General features: G+C 38.6%; 2 pseudogenes; one reads left to right on the forward strand and one right to left on the reverse strand.

Annotated features, from left to right (window-relative positions):
* Positions 1–2427: 2427 nt before the first annotated feature.
* On the reverse strand, positions 2428–2813 carry LOC102482094 (ADP-ribosylation factor-like protein 2-binding protein pseudogene; annotated as a pseudogene).
* A 120-nt stretch (positions 2814–2933) lies between these two features.
* Positions 2934–9070, forward strand: part of LOC114005801 (ribosomal protein L18-like) — a 7859-nt pseudogene continuing 1722 nt past the window's right edge.

The raw sequence follows: 9070 nt of genomic DNA on the forward strand, positions 1-9070 counted from the left end.
GTGCCACCTGCTGGTCCCAAAGAGTTATTTTATTTAACTCATTTATTTATTTATCTTAATTTGACAAGAGAGAGAGAGGAAAAGCACAAAAGCAAGCTCCCGGGTCTGGGACATGAATTGTGGTTGGCCATGTGGGAGTCCAGCACCCTTAATATCCATGCCACCTGCCCGCCCTATAAATATATACTTCAATCCATTAATCTCATGCCTGGCACTTTATCCTATTTTATCTATTTAAAATTGCATGTAAAGTTAGATTTATTACATATATATATATTTATTTATTTATTATAACACTGTTTATATTAGAAAGATCAGAAAAAATTTGAATATTATAAACCAAAAAAACTGGAAATATAATAAAATTATTCTTAAGTTTGAATATCATGAAATATTTTACTTCTATTAAAAATGAGTATGACTTACAACATTATCAACCTAGAGAGAAGTATGTTCACGATGTATCAGTAAGTGCGAAGAACAAGTTACATATAAATGAGTTGCTGACATAATTTGAAAAAAATAAAACAACTGGCAACCAGTAGGTGGCATGGTGGTTAGGCGCTTGACTCTCACATGGCTGACCACGGTTTGAGTCCCAGATTTGGTGGCTTGCTTTCTCACCTTCTCTCTCTCTGTAGCTCTTTGGTCAAATAAATTTAAAAAAAAATGAGGAATGAAATTAAATAAAATATTTTTTATTTCTTTTTAGGGGGGAGAGATTTTTGCTATAGGGAACGTGCACTCACCAGAGAGATAGAAAGTGAGAAACCACTCCCCCCGGGAGGGGGATGGCCACATTGCAATCTCTTCTCCATTCTCCTCTTGGGATCTTGGGCACGCAAGCATATGCTCCTGGCATGAATTTAAGCCACCGGGTCCAGGACTCGAACTGTGGTCAACTACATGGGAGTTCAGCAACATAGCCATCACGCCAACTACTGATTCCAATAATTCTTTAAAAAAACAAAAACAGACCAACTAAAAAACAACTGACAAAGAAAAAAGAGGTTTGTAGGTATATGAGAAGTCTGCAAAGAGTTCATGGAAAATGCACATTATGGAAAAACTTTACATCACTTTCAAAAACTTTCTTTGCCAAAATAAACTCATACTCTAGTTCTCTTTCTTTCTTTCTTTCTTTCTTTCTTTCTTTCTTTCTTTCTTTCTTTCTTCCTTCCTTCCTTCCTTCCTTCCTTTCTTTCTTTTTCTTTCTTTCTTTCTTTCTTTCTTTCTTTCTTTCTTTCTTTCTTCTTTTTTTGAACTAGATGTTTTTCTTCTTTCTAGAGATGTGGCATACATTTTCCTGGTAAGGAACATTCAACCAAATGCTGTACTAAACCAAAGAAGACACATGGCCAGTGGAGCTGTTTACTACCTCCCCATGCTGAGCTAGACCAGGGAGCACCATCTTGGTAGGAGAGACTATGACAGAAAGAACAGATTACAGAGTCTCCATCTACCCCAAGAGAAAATATAACAGACTAGATTATATAGAAGGCAAATGCTCACACACATGGTTAACATGCTATAAGAACAGGATTCCTTTTGGTTGATTTCCAGCACACAGCAAAGATTCGTTGGTGCCCAATAAAATCAGAAAACCCAATGCAGAAAGAAAGCATTTTTGCCTTCACAGCACTAACAACTCAAAAGCACACAGCATATAATACTTTGATCTTTAAAGTGGGTGATCATGGATGTTTCAAGATCATATCCACTAGGTTAGCCTACTGAAAATATCTTTTCAAAAATAATGCTTATGAGACTTCTAGAAGCAGTAAACTATATGTAGGACCAGCAGCAGAGAGAGATACGAGGAATGCAGATATAAGACTTGGAGTTGATTTTCACATGGAGCCTTTAGGTAAAGGACTTCTCTCAGTTAATTCCTATGGCCAAGACTAGTTGTAACCCTAAGAGACTCAGAAATCTCAAGAAGGGCAGCAGGCTTGAGTGACCCCTCAGGTAATTAATACTCCCAAACAAAAACCCTATTGAGCCAAAGGACTGAAACTGACCCAAGTGAAAGAGGACTGTGAAGACACAAAAAGATTCATGCCAAGTTTGCAGGACCAAAGGGTTCATGATGGTGAGCTATCCCACACTGCTGACACACTAGCACATATGCTAGGATGGGGCATGTGGTGGGGGGATGCTTGATGGAGGCTTGCTCCTGAAGCACCTGGGGCAGTCTACTGGAGCAGGGAGAAGTCCTAGGGTTACTGACTACAAGAAGGTGTTTGAGGAGGTGCAAGTCCAAGAGGGTTGGGTCATTTTCTTTTTGACCCAACAATACTTAATGTGAGTGAAGAGCTGCAGAACAGGTTTAGTCCTTCCAAGATGCATTCTGTCACCAACAGCTAAACCTCTGCATCTACGGGCGATGACTTTCAGAATGATTGCATTCCTACCTGCAGGTGGACTCTAGTGCTGCAGGTTGCTCTGGGAAGCTGGCATAGAAGATGATTTGTACAATGAAGTCACCACTAAACCACTGCTTAAGTCCAGTCCTCGGTCTTCTTTTTCTGCAATGTTGTCGTGAAAGCTGCTATGTTAAATTTAGGAATCTTCTCCAGCAGCTGTTCTTCAATATACATTTCTACCAAAGAAATATATTCACTAAAAATAGATGTGTAGGCAAATTTATTCTCTTCTGTGTCTTCAAAGTCTTAGTAGTACTTGTCCATGAAATTTCTCTGGAACTCGTCATCCATGACAATGTCCTCCAAATGTGCAACCACGGCATCAAATTCTGCATCTGAGGCGAAGGGGAAGGACAGTACGAAGCTCTCTTCCTCTATGGCGTCCATCGTCCCTGCCAGGACCAGCGCCGGGCAGTGGGCCCATGTGCCGCCTGCGTCACCTACCCCGCCAGCGGCCCAGGCCCAGCCTCCATTCTGCTGCACAAAATCCCCACCCACATAGAGGGCATGGCGACTAGCAGGCCAGGAGCAGGCCTCGCCGCCCAGGTAGGTCAACGCTCACGCGTGAGTCCCCGGCCTGAAGCTCCGCAACTCCAGTCCGACTCCAACGCCCGAGGCTGCTCTGCGCCCACCACCGTGCCACGGTCCAGGGCCTGGACTTCCAGTTCCATTTTTCCTTGTGAGGCATTTCAAAAGTTCATAGAAAAATGGAAGTAAAAGTTTACTTTGGTGCAAAATAAAAATGAAATTCATGCATGGTTTTCTCACAATGCACGTTTTCCACGAACTTTTTGAAGTCTCCTCATGTGTTTATACGACCATGCACAGAATTGTGGTAGTATATATTCAGGTTACATCAGGTTAGGGTTGGTTACCATGAGCAGGGGAGGAAGGACATGAGAGAAAAGGAGAAGAGATGGGGAACAATGAGAAATAAAGAAAGCTTACTAAATAGTACAATTCCCATGGTATATTAAAAAGAAAGCATGTAGAATATAATTTCTACCTTTATTATCATTGCAATTATGTAAAATTTGAATATGCATATAAATAAGAATTGAAAGAAAATGTGGCTAAATGAAAGCATTGACTTGGTTGAGTGATGGAATTATGGACTTTTTTCCCCTCTGGAATGTAGACATTTTAATATATTTTTCCAATATTATTAAGATAATCCAGACTCTTAAAGGAAATCTTACTTGAAATATTGTCCCATTTTCTTCTTCTTTCACAATGGTGCCTTATGAAAATTTAGATGTCCTTGATTCTAGCCTCTTTAGGGCAGTGTTTTACCAGATGTTAGAAATTTGTATTTATTGTTATGAAATGTCACCACAGTGTGACTATGTGTGTCTTTTTTCATACAAGCTACTTGACTTCTGATGGGCCTTTGCATCTGAGAACTCATGTCTTTAGTTTTTCTCCTATTATTTCTTTGTCTGTTACTTGCTATCCATTTTTTTTTAATCTTTTTCATTTGACACTTGTAGAAAATGAATGCTGGAACTTCTGGCTGCATATTCCTTATTTCTTAGCTTTTCTTGTTTGTCATCCTCCTATATTGCATTCTGAGAGACACTATTAGTTTTATTGAGGGCAAGTTAGTGATTGGAAGGGAGCAGTCTAAAGAAGGTTTTTGGGGTATTGGGAAAGTTTTCTCTTTATTTTTCCTTTTAAAACAGTTTTATTTATTCATTTATTTTAATTTGACCAAAGAGAGACAGACAGAGAGAGAGAAAGTGAGAAAGCAAGCTTCCAGGTCTGGGACCTGAACTGTAGTCAGTCATGTGTCAGTCCAATGCCTTGACCACTATGCCTGCTGGACTCCTCAATAAATGCTTAATTAAGAAATGAGTTCCTGGGGCCAGAGGTGTTCTTCTCCCTCCCTTCCTTCCTTCCTCTCTTCCTTTTTCATTTTCTTTCTTTCTTTCTTCTTTCTTTTTCTTTCCTTTTATTCTCTTCCTCCCTCCCTTCCTCTTTCTGTATTTTTTAAACATAGGTTCCTGTTGTATTGTAATTCTCCTGCCTCAGCCTCCTGAATCCCTGGAATTACAGGGACACACCACTGTGCAGAGCCTATGAAGCACAGGTCTTAGCAGAATGCCACCAAAGCTAGACTAGTAGTTCTATTTCTTGATCTTGGGCTGGTCATACGGATTTGTTTAATTTGTGAGAATTCTTCAAGGATTAGACTTCTGATATATGTAAGTAGACTTTAAAAGGTCACAGAAAAATGGAACTAAAGTATGAGTTTATTTTGGTGCAAAAACTTTTGAAATCTATGCGTAGTTTTTTCATAATATGTCTTTCCATGAACTTTTCAATGAATACCTAAAAAACCCCCACCAAAAACAAAAAACATAGCTTTAAGGCTTTTGGCATGAAAAACTGAAGAATGTAATTGCCATTGGCTGAGATAAAGAAACCTGCAAGTAGAGTAGGTTTAGATAAAGAGTTCAGGTTGGAACATGCTGAATTTTAACTCTCTCTTAGATATGCAAGAAGAGAAATGTCAACTATTGTGTTCAATCCTTCCCATAGGTCAGGAAAAGTGAGGACTGGGAATTAAGTGTAAATTTAGCAATTTCAAACCTAATTTTGACAGTGGCATCAAAGTTGAGAGGAGGACTAGGAGCTGTTTAGAATGGTCTTAAGAGCATGAAGGAGAGGAAATAGAGATAGGAAGTACAGACAATTCTGTTTGCGGTCTGTTCTGAGGTCATGGTAGAGGCATTAGGGTGGAGTCAGATTTCCTGCTTCTTTTATGGGGTGCGAACTGATTTTCACTGGATTGTCTCATGGTCCATTTATAGTCAACTCCCTGCCATCTCTGCTAGAAGCATCTTGAAGTCTTCCCTTTATTCAGGAGCTCTCTCCTGTGTACCATTTGGATGTCTCTCCCTCCTTTTCCTTTCTTCTTTTTATCTCATCGCATCTGATTTCAATCTTTGGGATACTTTTTACTTTTTCTGACAACTGAGGGCACCTGTTCCCCTTCCACACCCCCCTACACCCCCAGTGTGCCAAGCCATGTCAACCCTCATTTTCACGTTTTGAAATTTCAGTTTCCTTACCTAGAAAAAGTACAAAAGAATGGCTGCTTTTCTCATGGACTTATGAGGATCAATGGGATTATATGAAGTACCATTCTTTGGAATTTGTGTATATCATAAAAAGAAAATGTTAATTTTATGTTAGCCATTATCTTTAGGTTTAAAAAATGATTAATTACATTATTTTGATAAGGACTTTATTCTATTTTCTAAATGTTATTGTTTTCAGTGAGTTTAGATGGTCCACTTTTTGGTGATCCAGTTGTGGTAACAGTACTATGGAAGGTGGGACCGAGAATGTTTAAACCCATTTCTCTGATCCCGGTTTTTTTTTTTTTTTTTGTCTGTCAAATAACACATTTAGTTTAATACAATGGACCCCTCACTACCCTTTTATAAATGTGTCTAAGAATCTTCTGCTGAACTATATTACCTGCTTAAGGGCAAGGGTAGAACCTTATTGATTTTTGTATTCCCATGCCTTGCAAAGCATTTGACATATAGAAGGCATTCACTGGTGTTTATTTTTTGGACAACTGATGGGGCTTTAGTAATGATTTTAGTTTGTACTGACTTGGGGAATATTTTCAGTGTGATAAAACGTGTTAAAATACTCTGACAAGGTTTAACTGGCAGGTTCATAGTGCCCATGGCATATTAGTTTTAGTGAAAAAAAATCCTTTAGGACTTAATACATCATAGATGTAGACAATCTAACTTAAGAAGTTGAAAGGCTATAGAGACCAGCAGATGGCATCATGGTTATGTCACTGGATTCCCAAGTAGTTGACCGTGGTTTAAGTCCAAGACCTGGTTGCTTAAACTCAACACAAGGCACATGTGCATGTGTGCCCAAAATTTTAAGAGGAGAATGAAAGAGAAGGAACTGTGGCATGGCCATCTGCCCTGGGGGGTGATTTCTCACTTTCTGTCTCTCTCTTCTCTCCGCTGAGTGCACATGCCCTATAGGAAATATTTCTCTTTCAAACAAACAAAAAACAATTAAAAATTTGAAAGGCTATACTTATTAATAGCTGCTACTTAATGATATTGTATCTAATGTCACAGTAACCCTGAAAGTCTCACATCCAGTAAGGTGCTGAATTGGCATGTATACTTTGGTTTACTTGGCTCCAAGACCAGTGTCATAATTCTCAACTCCATTATCTCTAATACATTTCAAGCCAAGTACATAAGGAACATCAGTTGACAGCAGCCTCATACAGTTTCAGTTTTCTGTTGTTGGGAGGGGGGATATTTATAATGTTTCAGCTTTGTGTACTTCTTTTTTTCTAGGGGTTAGTGATAAAGAATGGTATTTGATCCTTGTCTTCTGTGACATTCTGCCTGGCTTTAAAAAATTATTTTTCTTTCTCTCTTTTCTTGGCTATTCTGACCCACACTGAGTCGTTGGAAGGTCTTGCAGTTGCGATTCCTAATTTTTCCACAGGAAGAAGAGAAATTACTTTTTTCCACAAGACTAGATCTAATTTTAGCATTGTTTATGCAATGACTTTGAAAGTATGCTTTCAAATTGCCATTAGCCTCTTTGTGTAGCCCTTGTGGCCTAAGCAACAATCAAAATGGAATGTTAGCTTTTAGAGAGAGAAAAGAGCCTAATATAGCAAAATTAAACAGATATTTTATGAATTCCTACTATGTGCTATGCAGTTTTCTGCCATGGGGGAGCACCACCTTCTGGCTCCTCTTTAATTATGTGCTATGTAGTTTTGTGCCTTGGGGGAGCACCACCTTCTGGCTCCTCTTTATATTTATTTTTTACTCATGATAGAAAGTACATATATGAATGCAAAAGAGAAATAGAGAAGGTGGGGACAGGTACCCTCAATAAAGTCTTGTCATTTTGTGATTCTTTTTCTCTGGCCCTCCACTTGTCAGGGTTCTGAGCACATGAACACTCAACCCAATGTGTTTTCAAAGGGACCCAGGGATTTGAACTTGTGGTCTGCTATGTGGCTTCCAGTACTATAGTTCAGTTTGCTATGGACTGCACTACCAGGCTGATCCAGGACTCTTAATAATTATACAATAAAGGTCCAGAAAGTGGTATATGGTTAAGTTGCTGGATTCCCATATAGCCAACCACAGTTCTAGTTATGGAACCAGCGGCTTGAAACTCAGGCAGGGTGCAAGTGCGTGTATGCCCAAAATCCCAAGAAGAGAATGGAGGAGAAGAGATTTCAACATGGCCATCCCCTGAGGGGAGTGATTTCTCTCTTTCTCTTTTGGACATTTTAAAAAATAATTATACACTAAAGATGAATGTAACTTTTTTTGGGGGGGGAGGAGATTTAAAATTCCTTAGCAAGCTTTAACTTTTTTATATGTACACAGTGAGGAAGGTGAATATAGAATATATTTTTATTCTCAGTATGTTGGTGGCAACATATGACTGTCAAATAATGGCTCCTCAGAGCTGCATCTAGTAGCTTTGGAACAGATAGGACATTCTTTCTTATTCATGCCCTATCTAATTTCTCTTTACTAGGCAGTACCTTCCTGTCAATGAATAGTACATTATATTAATTTTGACACTACTTGCTAACTGCTTCTAACTACTGTATAATAACCTTACATAAGATTTTTTTTAAGTTTATTTCTTTAGTAGGACAGAAAGAGATGCATCATCAACAGGGTTCTCATGCCATGATCCACTCTCAGCCTTAGCCAGCCTGGATTGCTGGCATGTATAGGGAAGCCTGGAAAGAAAACCAGGTGTTCTCATGTGAATCCAATTATGTTACTGCCCCACCATGGTCTGACCCCTTACATAAAATTTAAAGCTCATGGCAACAAGGTCAAGGTCTTCAAACTTAAAAAACCTTAAGACTTTAGCTTCTTCAACACTACCACATTGATAAATGTATAAAAAGAACTCAATTATTTTTAAATAATTCATTTAGTCAAAATAAAATGATTGGGTGCCATATGGTGGTGCAACAGCAAAATATTCACTCTGTGAGGCTAACTCACAGGAGAAGATTCTTGGTTTGCATCCAGATACCACCCTGAGTACTCTGGGCAGGCATGTGCCCATGGCTGGCTGAGACTGGGAGTAGATTGCAGTGTTGAAACCTTGTGACGGGGCTATCTCTTTCTCTCATGGAAGATATAAATAAATAATTAATTAAAAACAAAGATTTAGTGATTGGCATAAGCATTGTGGAGCGCTGAACTGGAAGTCAAGAAAACCTGATTTGAGGGTCAAGCTTCATCATATACCAGCTGTATGACCTTAACCTTTTTGTAAGCCCTATGAGCTTCTGCTCTTCTTTAAAATGAAGATATCTAAACCAACTAAAAAACTAAAAATTTTCTTTAATTCTATGATCCAGTAATCCAAAGGAGTGAATAAAAGTCCTCCATGTTTCTTATTTTCCACCCATGCCTTATAGTAATGGACTGTTCTGTCATCCTCTGGATGACAAAATTATGGCTCTGCTTGATGGTATATATAAAAATGACTTAAAAAAAAGAAATCAAATACAGTATGGTATGGTTAGTAGATAATTAGTATATAAAGAATAAAAAGGAAGATTTCTTTCCAGAGACTAATTTTTTTTTTTTTTG

This window comes from Tupaia chinensis, unplaced genomic scaffold (genome assembly GCF_000334495.1).
Source record: "Tupaia chinensis unplaced genomic scaffold, TupChi_1.0 Scaffold144482_1, whole genome shotgun sequence".
NCBI lineage: Eukaryota > Metazoa > Chordata > Mammalia > Scandentia > Tupaiidae > Tupaia > Tupaia belangeri.